At 46.9% G+C, this 10,860-nt stretch overlaps 1 protein-coding gene across 10 annotated transcripts in view; it reads left to right on the top strand.

Annotated features, from left to right (window-relative positions):
• Window positions 1–4,723: 4,723 nt before the first annotated feature.
• Window positions 4,724–10,860, top strand: part of RNF152 (ring finger protein 152) — a 110,848-nt gene continuing 104,711 nt past the window's right edge. For 7 of the 10 annotated variants that reach the window (XR_007772576.1, XR_007772575.1, XR_007772573.1 and 4 more), the window contains exons 1-2: window positions 4,815–5,092; window positions 6,153–6,276. The gene's annotated coding sequence lies outside the window, so the exon portion shown is untranslated. Of the gene's footprint in view, window positions 4,791–4,814; window positions 5,093–5,207; window positions 5,310–6,152; window positions 6,277–7,491; window positions 8,611–10,860 lie in introns of those variants that run through there. The other 3 variants (XR_007772574.1, XM_050940324.1, XM_050940323.1) reach the window with 3 other exon arrangements.

Here is a 10,860-nt window from a genome sequence, read left to right as displayed (position 1 = left end):
ATTAATCGGAAGGGGTATTTCTCTATGGTTCTCCAGGCGCTTGTGGATCACGATGGGCGTTTCATTGACATTTACACAGGCTGGCCTGGAAAGGTGGATGATGCACGCATCTTTCGGAACAGTGGCCTGTTCAGGAAGCTGCAGGCCGGGACTTTTTTCCCAGACCGCAAGATCACAGTAAGGGATGTTGAAATGCCGATTGTGATCCTTGGAGAGCCCGCTTACCCATTAATGCCTTGGCTCATGAAACCATATACAGGGAAGCTTGACAGGAGCAAGGACCGGTTCAACTACAGGCTGAGCCGGTGCAGAATGACTGTGGAGTGTGCTTTTGGAGGTTTAAAAAGGCGCTGGAGATCTCTGTACAGGAAGCTAGACTTAGGGGAAAGCAGCATCCCTGCGGTTATATCCGTGTGCTGTACGCTCCATAATATTTGTGAAGGGAAGGGTGAAACATTCAGTCAGGAATGGACCTCTGAGGTTCAACGCCTGGAGGCTGAATTTGCACAGCCAGAGAGCGAGGCTTCTAGAGAGGCCCATCACAGGGCTACAAGGATTAGGGATGCCTTGAGGGAGGAATTTGAGGCTGAAAACCAACAGTAATGTTTGGTGCCTTGCACGGGAGTGAAGTGCAGTGGTTACAATGTTAGTAGGAATCTGTTTTTCCTAAAATGATTTGCAGTGCATGTTTCTTTCCTGGGCTATGTTATCTTTCACTTTTTGCAATAATAAAGACTGTTTTCAAAGACAAGAATTCGTTTATTGAAAAGAAAATAACTTTCTTGACAGACACACAACATTTTGGGAACCTAAAAGGGCAGGGGGGTGGGGTGGTGAACTGTACAGTCACAGGTTTGAATATGTCCTATCTGGAGTGCTGTGCAATGACTGCTACACTTCAGGATGAAAATACTGCATGGTGATGGGAGTTGAGTGCAGAGGGTAAGGGTCGTAGTTCTCAGGGCTGGTTGGTGAACGTATAGGTCTTGGGGGCAGCTTGTGGTGGTAAGAACCTGGATGCTGTGGAAGGGGGTTTGGAGTTGACATTGGGGCACAAGGGAAAGAGCTTTGGGACCGTGGGGGGGCGGCATGGTAGTGCTCTGCCTGCATGGCTACGAGTGACTGGATACAGTCTGTTTGGCGTGTCAGGATGCTTATTAGCTGCTTTGTGCTTTTCTTCTTAGCCGCTGCGTTTCTCTGGCGGATCCTGCTTTCCCTTTCCCTCCAGTCCTGCAGTTTTTTCCTCTCTCTGGCAGACTGATCCATAACTGCTTTCAGCATGTCGTCTTTGCTTTTTCGCGGCTTCTTCCTGAGGTTTTGTAGCCTCTGGCCAATGGATGATACAGGCAGTCCAGTAGTCAAGGACACTGTTCGAAAGACAAAAATGGAAACAGTTAACACAGGCTGCATTGTTTATAATCTCACCCAGACAGTTATTCCCACACAGTGAAGGAGTTTACAGTCTTCACTTTAGCATACTTTTCCCATACCAAACAGAGTGCACCTAACCCACCGGACGCAGGAAATGGTGAGCAAGGGGGAATGATTGCTTCAGGGATGTGCCGGGGTTTCTGTGCATTGGGGAAAGCAAAATGCTGCAGGGGGCATCTACACTGAATGCTCTCCCAACATTTTCCACAGGAGTTAATCCTGGAAGATATCTCGCTGCTGCAGGTCACCTGGGAATGGCGGGAGGGTCTTCTACAGCAATGCGGATTCTGCCCTGGCCCCCATGCAGCTTGCCTGTGTGCAGCAATTGTCCCCCCACCCCTCGCGGCACAGTGGCATGGACGCATTAGCCTGACTGAGACAAGGACCACAGTGGCTCTCCCTATAAACTTGCACAAGCGCATTGCCCACGCTCTGGCTGAAACCTTTGAAGAGATTACCGAGGCCGATTACTGTGATGTGATAGACCACATCAATGCGCTATTCCACATCTAGGCATGCATGCATGCAGCCCTAACCCCCACTCCTCTCCTGAAACATTTCCATCCTGAAAATAAAAGCTACTTACCGGGAACCCGCTCCTCAGCCTGTCCTTCACCAAGTTCCAGCTGCTGCGACTGGCTACCTTCCTCCTGGCTTGAGAAGAGCTCCTGGCTGCATGCCTCTTGGGACTCCAAGGTGTCTCCCCCAACCCCAGTACCCTCACTCTCCGTTTCGTCCCTCCCCCTCCCTCCTCTTCCACCTCCTCTCCCCCAACCCCGCTCTGAAGTGTCCATCGTGGTTGTCGGATTGGCATTGGGGTCACTCCCAAGTATTGCGTCCAGCTCCTTGTAAAAACGGCAGGTCATGGGGGCAGCACCAGAGCGGTGGTTTCCCTCGCGGGCTTTGCAATAGGCACTCCGCAGCTCCTTTACTTTAACCCTGCATTGCACCACGTCCTGGTCATGGCCCCTTTCCAGCATGGCCCTTGAGATCTGTCCATAGATATCATAATTCCTACGGCTGGAGCGCAGCTGTGACTGCACAGCTTCCTCCCCTCAAACACTGATGAGGTCCAGCAACTCACCATTGCTCCTTGCTGGGGCTCGTTTGGTGCATGGAGGCATGGTCACCTGGAAAGATTCACTGATTGATTGCACTCCACACCTGGCTGAGCAAACAGGAAGGGGAGTTTTAAAATTCCCGGGGCATTTAAAGGGTGGGTCACCTGAGGGCAAGGCAGTAGAGTGTGAACTGATGAGCAGAGTGGCTGAACAGGCATTCTGGGATGCCTCCAAATACCTCGGAGGTCATTTACAGAGCTTTTGTTGGCTACACTTGTGGAGCAGCGCTGCATCACCAGCACTGCAATCCTTATACCCCAGGCAGAGCAGGAGTACAGCCAGCGCTGCAGCCAGGGAGATGCAGCGCTGTATGTACCTTGCAAGTGTGGACGTTGAGTAAGTTGCAGCGCTGTAAACCCACCACCAGCGCTGCAACTCTCCAGTGTAGCCAAGGCTCAGCCCATCTCACTATTAACATTCAGAAAACCTAACAAAGTTTGCTGGTCCTTTAAAGAGACAGTACACAGTAACCTGTTAACTTAACTAAGGTTAACACAAAGTTAAACAAGCTTAGTAAGCACAGAACACAGATTTAGGTGATACCAAGTAAAAAGGCTAGGGATAGAAATGGTTACAAACAAGTAAAAGTAAAAATACATTTCTAAGACTCAAATCTAACTTAACAAACTAGCGTCATTTATTCAAAGTAGTTTTCTCACCAAAGTCATTCCTCCAGCATGGCTGGTGATCCTTCAGCCAGGATCTGAATCCGAATCACTTTGGTCTTTGTCTCCTCAGGTGAAGGATGACAAAATGGCCTTTTGCCTTCTCTTTTATCTCTCTTATAGTCTGTTAGTCTATAAGGTGCCACAGGACTCTTTGTTGCTATCTTCTCCAAGTTCATTGACCCTGTCAAAGGAGACAGAAAGGTTTTCTGGGGGTGCAGTCTCCATCCTCCATGGAGATTGTTCAGTGGTCATTTTCCCTCACTTGCTTGCTTTGTTTACTTTGCATGTAAATGTGCTTTTCATTATCTTTGGTCACACCTTGCTTAATTTACATTGGAGACACATTTCAGAGTAGCAGCTGTTAGTCTGTATCCACAAAAAGAACAGGAGTACTTGTGGCACCTTAGAGACTAACAAATTTATTTCAGCATGGGCTCTTGGGGTCATATAAATTTGTCTGTAGATCCAGTTCCCCAGAACTTGCCATCAACACATCAAAAGCAACTCTGACTTTGGAAGATGAATGTATCCCACAATACTGAACTTCTTCAACCAACAGAGGAGAAAGGCTTATCTGATATCTTAATTTATGGATCTTTCTTGTTTCACACTTGCTGACCTCATGTGCCATGCCAAGACATCTGAATATATTTGTCCTCAACCAATGATGGAAACAGGACTGTTTTCTGAGTAAACAGCGCTGGGTCCTGTGTCTGTTTCCTGTGTTATTTTAATGTACATTGACAGTGATGTAATGACTGCCATGTTGGCTGGGGACCTCCAAAGTGAAAAGCAAGAGACTCTATAATGTGAGAGCCTAATTTAAACTGAGAGCTATAACAGACCCATATCCTCTGTAGATCAGGCACTGAAAGGAATATCTAAAACACACTGACTAGTATTTTTTTTAGAAAGTGCCATCATCCTTTCCCTATTAAAAAGCAATAAAATACATTTAAAAAAATCAGGTTATTACAGCTCCCCAAGCTAAAAAGTTATAAATAGCCCCTATATATAGTACCTCTTCTTGCCTCTCTATTCTCCACCCCTGCACTTTGCCTAGCAGCATGGCCCAGAGAAGCAAACTCAGAGAAAGAGTCCCTTCCTTCTCTTTCTATTTATGCCACAGAGTTGCTGTGTGACCATAAGCAGGCCTCTTAACCCCTCTGTTTCTCGTCTGAACAATGGGGACCAGGATTCCCTTTGTATGACTCTCCCCACCCCTGGCTTCTAGGCAGGGGGTTGTTTGAGAGCAGCAGTGCTGAAGGGTGCTGTACTTTTAGTTCTACAGGCCTGCAAAGAGCTTTGGAGAGAGAGAAGACAGAAGTACTAAGGGGATGGGTGATTTGCTATTGATTGCTCATTAGAGCGCTATGATTTTATTATGGCATCGCCTGGCATGATCACATGACTATGATTATAATTTCTTGCCCGTGGGGCTGCCACACCTGATCGCTCTCCCACCAGCCTTGGGGGGATCGCTCCTGCCCTGGCAGAGCTGGGGCGGAAAGAAGGAGGCCGGCCTGAGGGGCGGAGTCTCCTGGCCCCCGCCTTGCCCGTCTCTGGTGGGGTAAGGCAGGGAGGGCTCCCGCTGCGGTTTGGTGCCAGCTGTGAAACTGACGAGGGAGCGGGAAGCGGGGGCTCGCTCCCTGTCTGGGGAGCAGGCTGCGAGCAGGCGTGCGAGCCCAAGTGTGTTTAAAAAGCAAAGAGCCGCTCCCCCCCCGCCCAGCTCTGCTCCCGGCTGTCTCCGAGTCTAGGGCGCTGCGAGCCCAGCGCTGGCCAGGGGCACGGCCAGAGGAGCGGGCAGGGGAGCAGAGGGGGCACATGCGGCTTCTGTTGTAGGGCGAGCAGCCCGAAATGAAACAGAACCAGGTCAGTGGGCTTCTTTCACACCCGTCTTCTGCTGCTTTCAGCCCGTGTGTCTGGAGCCTTTGAAAGCAGCCGCCAGCTAGTGGTTTCCGAGAGGACCCCAGTAACTTACGTGTGTGTGTGGACAAGCGGAGTTCAAAGGAGGGTGAGGGGAGTCTCGCCCTGCCCTGCTCATCAGCGGGCGGAACTAGGTCGGGCTGCTGGTGTGCCGGGCTTGGGGGTGAGTGCCGGCTCTCGCATGGGGTGACAGCCATCTGGCTGAGTCGGTGGTGTCCTCAGATGCCTCTTTGAGCCCGGGCTGAAGCCAGCCCCTCTGCCCACTACCCTCCCCCTTGTCTCTAGCAGCACGGGGGGCTGCATTTCCTTCCTGCCTCCGGGCCTTCCCGAAAGAAATAACTTCTTCTCCGAGGGGTTGTTCTCTCCAGCCCGCTGGGCTTTCTAGCTTCAGCCCTTTCTCCCGAGGAGGGGCCTCCCGGAGCAGGAGGAGAAGAGACAGCTGTTTAGGGCTTCTCATCTGGCTGATTCTGCTTGACAGGGGTGAAATGATCGCTGGAAGGGCAAGGCAAGGAGCCGGAGCTTAGGGGGGAGACGAGCCCTGCAATTTGGGGGTGGGGGTAGCTTTGCATGTTTCCTGCGTTCGGGAGGAGTGAGGTTTTAAAAAGGGGCTTGGCCTATTAAAAGGGGGGGACAGTGGTAGGGATGGTAAAGCGATGTCTGAAATGCCAGCTGATCCGTTGGTGTGTGCGTGCATGTGTTATCTGTGTAACTATCTCCTATTCCCGTCAACTCTCATATGTAATAGCCACAGGGTGTTTGTTTCCCTTTTCGGCATTGAGGGAGTTGCTAAAGGGGAGGCTGCTTTCAAAAAAGGGGAACTTGGAGATAGGGAATCGATATTTGTTTTTTCTATTTATTTTTATTTCTAGGCTCAATGAATCTGGAAGCATGTCATAGCCCGCCCCCCTGTACCCCTGAAATATAGTTATAGATCCAGGCTAAAAGGATGCTTTGATTTCATAATTTGCTGCTGTGTCTAACCCTTGCTGCATGTAATTCACTGCAGGCAGAACAAAGCTCTGTCACAACTGTGCTTCCTGGTTGTCGCCTCCTGCCTGCAAACCACTGAACATTTTCCACTTGATATCATCATGCAGAAAGGGAGAAACGAGACGCAATGAGAGATTCAGGTAATACAACAAAGATACCCTCGATATCGGTAACGGTCAATGCTCATGTCTGTGGAGTAGTGCAATGCGCGGAGATTGTATTGAACTCTGTCTGGGTGATGTCTGGGGTTGCAGCAACGTTGTTTAAGTGAGGTTTGCTGAGCAGAAAATCCAGATGACTTTAGAGACTGATCTTTTCCCTTTATTTTTCTCGTAGTGCCAGTGAGTGGAGAAACTATCCAGTAACTCAAAACCATCGTTCATATTAAAAGGTTCTGATGGGTTTTAAGCATTATTTTTTTACGGACAAGAATAAAGGTTAAATGTATCAATGGTGACAGAATTTGGCTTTGTTCTTGTTGAATTAGAAATTGCCTCTTTGGAAAGGCAGCATTGCCAAAAATATGGTCTACAAATGTTACCAAGGACTAGCACCAAAGTGCTTTGTTTCAACCATGCTATTTGTTGGCATGACTTTCCTTGGAAGTGATTCACTGTTGCCTTTAAAAAAATTAAATTGTGGTTTTGCTTAAAACACAGCAAAAGATTTGTATGCGATAAGTTGCTCTTGGGGGAGCTATTAAGTGTGTGTGGCAAAAGAAAGAGAACAAAGAAAGCAGGCTTATGATAAGACCCCCTTAATTCAAAATGCTGAAATTCATCAGCTCCTTCTTCCCTCACTAAATCTGTTCTTCTTCCTTTCAGAAATAAGGTCCATGTTCTGTTTTGCCCCTCTTCAAATAAGCACAGTAATTCTATTCTGATTGACATTTGCTCAAGGGCTGGGGTTGTCTGTGTAAGTCTGGGGCCACTTATAAACATTTGTAACCTTCAGACACAATATACGCACAGCTCTTCCTTTCAACCTGTATGTCCAGGTTGAGGTCGTAGGCCTTACCGAAGTGTCCGTTGAGACTGAAATAATATATAACTCATAGGACAATGACAAAAAAAAAAAATCTTTTCTTTTCTGCTCTTGAAAATGCTGTTCTTAGCATTGTAATTATGGCTTTGCTAATTTGAATGAAAAGATAAATAAATATTAAAAGAACCGCTGTTGAGGACTGCAAAGTTGTAACAGTTCTGTAGTGTTGTCATTCACAACGTTGTCAGGGCATAGATCTGTGGAAAATCCCCTCCCCCTCCCCCCCACATACATACTTTTATTGTAAATGAAAGTAAAGAACTCAATGAAGAGTTCAGTGCTTCACCTGTAACATCTGTCAATTTTTAAAGGTGACGCTTGGTACAGCTGGCAAGAAAAATGAGAATAATTATTTTGTACAGAAAAAGTTGTTTCCAAAAGTATGGTATGCACGTCTCAGTCTCCCTGGAAGCATTGGCCAGTTCTTTGGAATGTCCAGATTAAGTATCATGATGCCATGAAGGATAATAAATATTTCAGTCTGTGTATTGTATGTGTCAATTATATTTATCCTGTAATAACATAGAACAGGCTGCTCATCATGAGAGAAGCCAAGGCTTAGTCAACTGAGTCTGAGCTGGGAAGCATGTACTTCAGTGTTCTAATTCTGTCTCTGACACCGATTCACTTGTGTGTTCAACATTCCTAGCTTCTATGTGTCTCAGTTTCCCCAGGCCTGCTCCTGGAGTTGCTCTTCATGTAGATCCGCCACTGGGAATTGTGCATGCCATTTCAGCATGTCCCAGTCTGCTGGACATGAGCACATGGTTGACTTTACCCAGGTGAATAGTCCCATAGGGAGATACAAACTTCTGTAAAATTGACCTTGTGCTTAAGTATTTTTAGAGTCAAGACTCATAGACTCTAGGACTGGAAGGGACCTCGAGAGGTCATCGAGTCCAGTCCCCTGCCCTCATGGCAGGACCAAATACTGTCTAGACCATCCCTAATAGACATTTATCTAACCTACTCTTAAATATATCCAGAGATGGAGATTCCACAACTTCCCTAGGCAATCCATTCCAGTGTTTAACTACCCTGACAGTTAGGAACTTTTTCCTAATGTCCAACCTAAATCTCCCTTGCTGCAGTTTAAGCCCATTGCTTCTTGTTCTATCATTGGAGGCTAAGGTGAACAAGTTTTCTCCCTCCTCCTGATGACACCCTTTTAGATACCTGAAAACTGCTATCATGTCCCCTCTCAGTCTTCTCTTTCCCAAACTAAACAAACCCAATTCCTTCAGCCTTCCTTCATAGGTCATGTTCTCAAGACCTTTAATCATTCTTGTTGCTCTTCTCTGGACCCTCTCCAATTTCTCCACATCTTTCTTGAAATGCGGTGCCCAGAACTGGACACAATACTCCAGTTGAGGCCTAACCAGTGCAGAGTAAAGCGGAAGAATGACTTCTCGTGTCTTTTTTACAACACACCTGTTAATGCATCCCAGAATCACGTTTGCATTTTTTGCAACAGTATCACACTGTTGACTCATGTTAAGCTTGTGGTTCACTACGACCCCTAGATCTCTTTCTGCCATACTCCTTCCTAGACAGTCTCTTCCCATTCTGTATGTGTGAAACTGATTGCTCCTTCCTAAGTGGAGCACTTTGCATTTATCTTTATTGAACTTCATCCTGTTTACCTCAGACCATTTCTCCAATTCGTTCAGATCATTTTGAATTTTGACCCTGTCCTCCAAAGCAGTTGCAATCCCTCCCAGTTTGGTATCGTCCGCAAACTTAATAAGCGTACTTTCTATGCCAACATCTAAATTGTTGATGAAGATATTGAACAGAGCCAGTCCCAAAACAGACCCCTGCGAAACCCCAGGGAAGACCATAGACTGCAAATCTTTGAGGCCTGGGCTGTGTTTATTCCTATACTTGTACAGTGCTTAATAGAATGGGGCCTTGATACTGATTAGGGTTTCTGGCACTAATGCAATATAAACACTTAATAGTAATAGAGAATGCTTTCAGGATTGGGCCCTCCATCTGTGACATGGGGATAATTGACACTTATTTAAAATAAGCAAACAAAAACATTTATTTAGTAGCCAACTTGAGTAAGGGTTGCAGAGTTGGGCCCTTTGATTTTGTTTTTGGCAGAACATGGGGAGTATATTAAACATGGGATCCCAGCACATCTCAAATTCTATACTGTTTTTAAGATTCTACCTCTAGCTGCTGCTATCGTGTGTGCTGGAAACTAGATTTGAGCCTGGACCTTTTCCCCCACTCCACACTCTATAGATCCTCTACAGAAATTCCACAGCTGTTTTTGAGCCTATCAAGAGTTGCCTGCCTACTTTGCTGATGCCATTTTCTATACAAATCGCTGTTCCGCTGCTTAGCTCTGTGAGAAGGGGAGTGGAATCCTTTGAAACTGATGTGGCTGTGTTACACAGTCTTCTGTCAAAGAAAACAGCAATAGAAAACCTTCTCAGCTTTCATCTTAAGTTAATTATCCAGGATCTAACAATTTTAAACAGGTGAATTTTTTTAAAAAAATGTTTGACTCTGATTGCAGTATTGCCGGCCATAGTTTCCAAGGTACCCCTCAGTTCTGGTGCAGTGAGTGGGCAAGCAGTTGGGGCCGGCTCTACTGTTTTTGCCACCCCAAGCAGTGCGCTGAATTGCTGCCGCGGATGGCGGGGACAGTCCGTGTGCGTCAGGGCAGCACACGTGTTTCCATGGTGGCAATTCGGCGGCAGCTTCTACGTTCAGCTGTCCACGGCGGCGCAGCTTCTGCCTTCTGGCTGAAGACAGAAGCTGCTGCCGAATTGCTGCTGCCGCGGAGACACGCATGCTGTCTTAACGGCACATGGACTGCCCCCACCATCCGCGGCTGCAATTCGGTGTGCTGCTTGGGGGCAAAAACACATGGACTGCCGCCCCTTGCAGATTGCCGCCCCAAGCTCCTGCTTGGAATGCTGGTGTCTGGAGTCTGCCCTGCAAGCAATAACAGTTCTGTGGGGTGAAAACTCCATCAGTGGGTTAGGTATGCAGTTTGGGGTCAGGTCTAAACAATCCTAAAAGAGCCGTGGAAGATGTAGACCCAAGGAAGAGTTGAATGTTTTATGAGGAACTGAGTCCTGTCTCAAATAAATATGCTAGTCTCTAAGGTGCCACAAGTACTCCTGTTCTTTTTGGAGATACACACTAACACAGCTGCTACTCTGAACAGTCTGACTAGAGTTTCTTTAGGTGAAGTTAAGAGAGAGCTGGTGTGGCATAGAACAGAAGTGGCTTCATAAAGCCTCACCAAGAAACAGCAGGGGGGAAAAGGAAGCAAAAGTTTCTGGGATGAGATCAGCTCCCTGCCTAAAACTTCAGAGGAACTGACCATAAAAAATTGAATTATAGAGAAGCAGTAGCAACTTTCATAGTTAAAGCTGAGTAATAAATACTTAGCCCCTGACCTGGCCTTTTTGCTCTTCAAAGTACTGTACAGATGTTAATGAATTTGTAATCTGTCCCTTCCTACCAGTTGCCCCAGGGTCATTAAAATAGCTGACAAGAAATCATAAGAGGTATAACGTTAATTTGAAAAACATGTTATATGGTGAAGAGACCGTACTGGGGAGGAGGCTTTCCCAACTTAGGCCTTGGTATTTTGGGTGCACAAGAAAATGTGTTTGTGAAAAAATACATGTATAAGTTGGGGTTGGATTTGTGCA

This window comes from Gopherus flavomarginatus, chromosome 2 (assembly GCF_025201925.1).
Source record: "Gopherus flavomarginatus isolate rGopFla2 chromosome 2, rGopFla2.mat.asm, whole genome shotgun sequence".
NCBI lineage: Eukaryota > Metazoa > Chordata > Testudines > Testudinidae > Gopherus > Gopherus flavomarginatus.
This window is presented reverse-complemented; position numbering and strand designations above follow the sequence as displayed.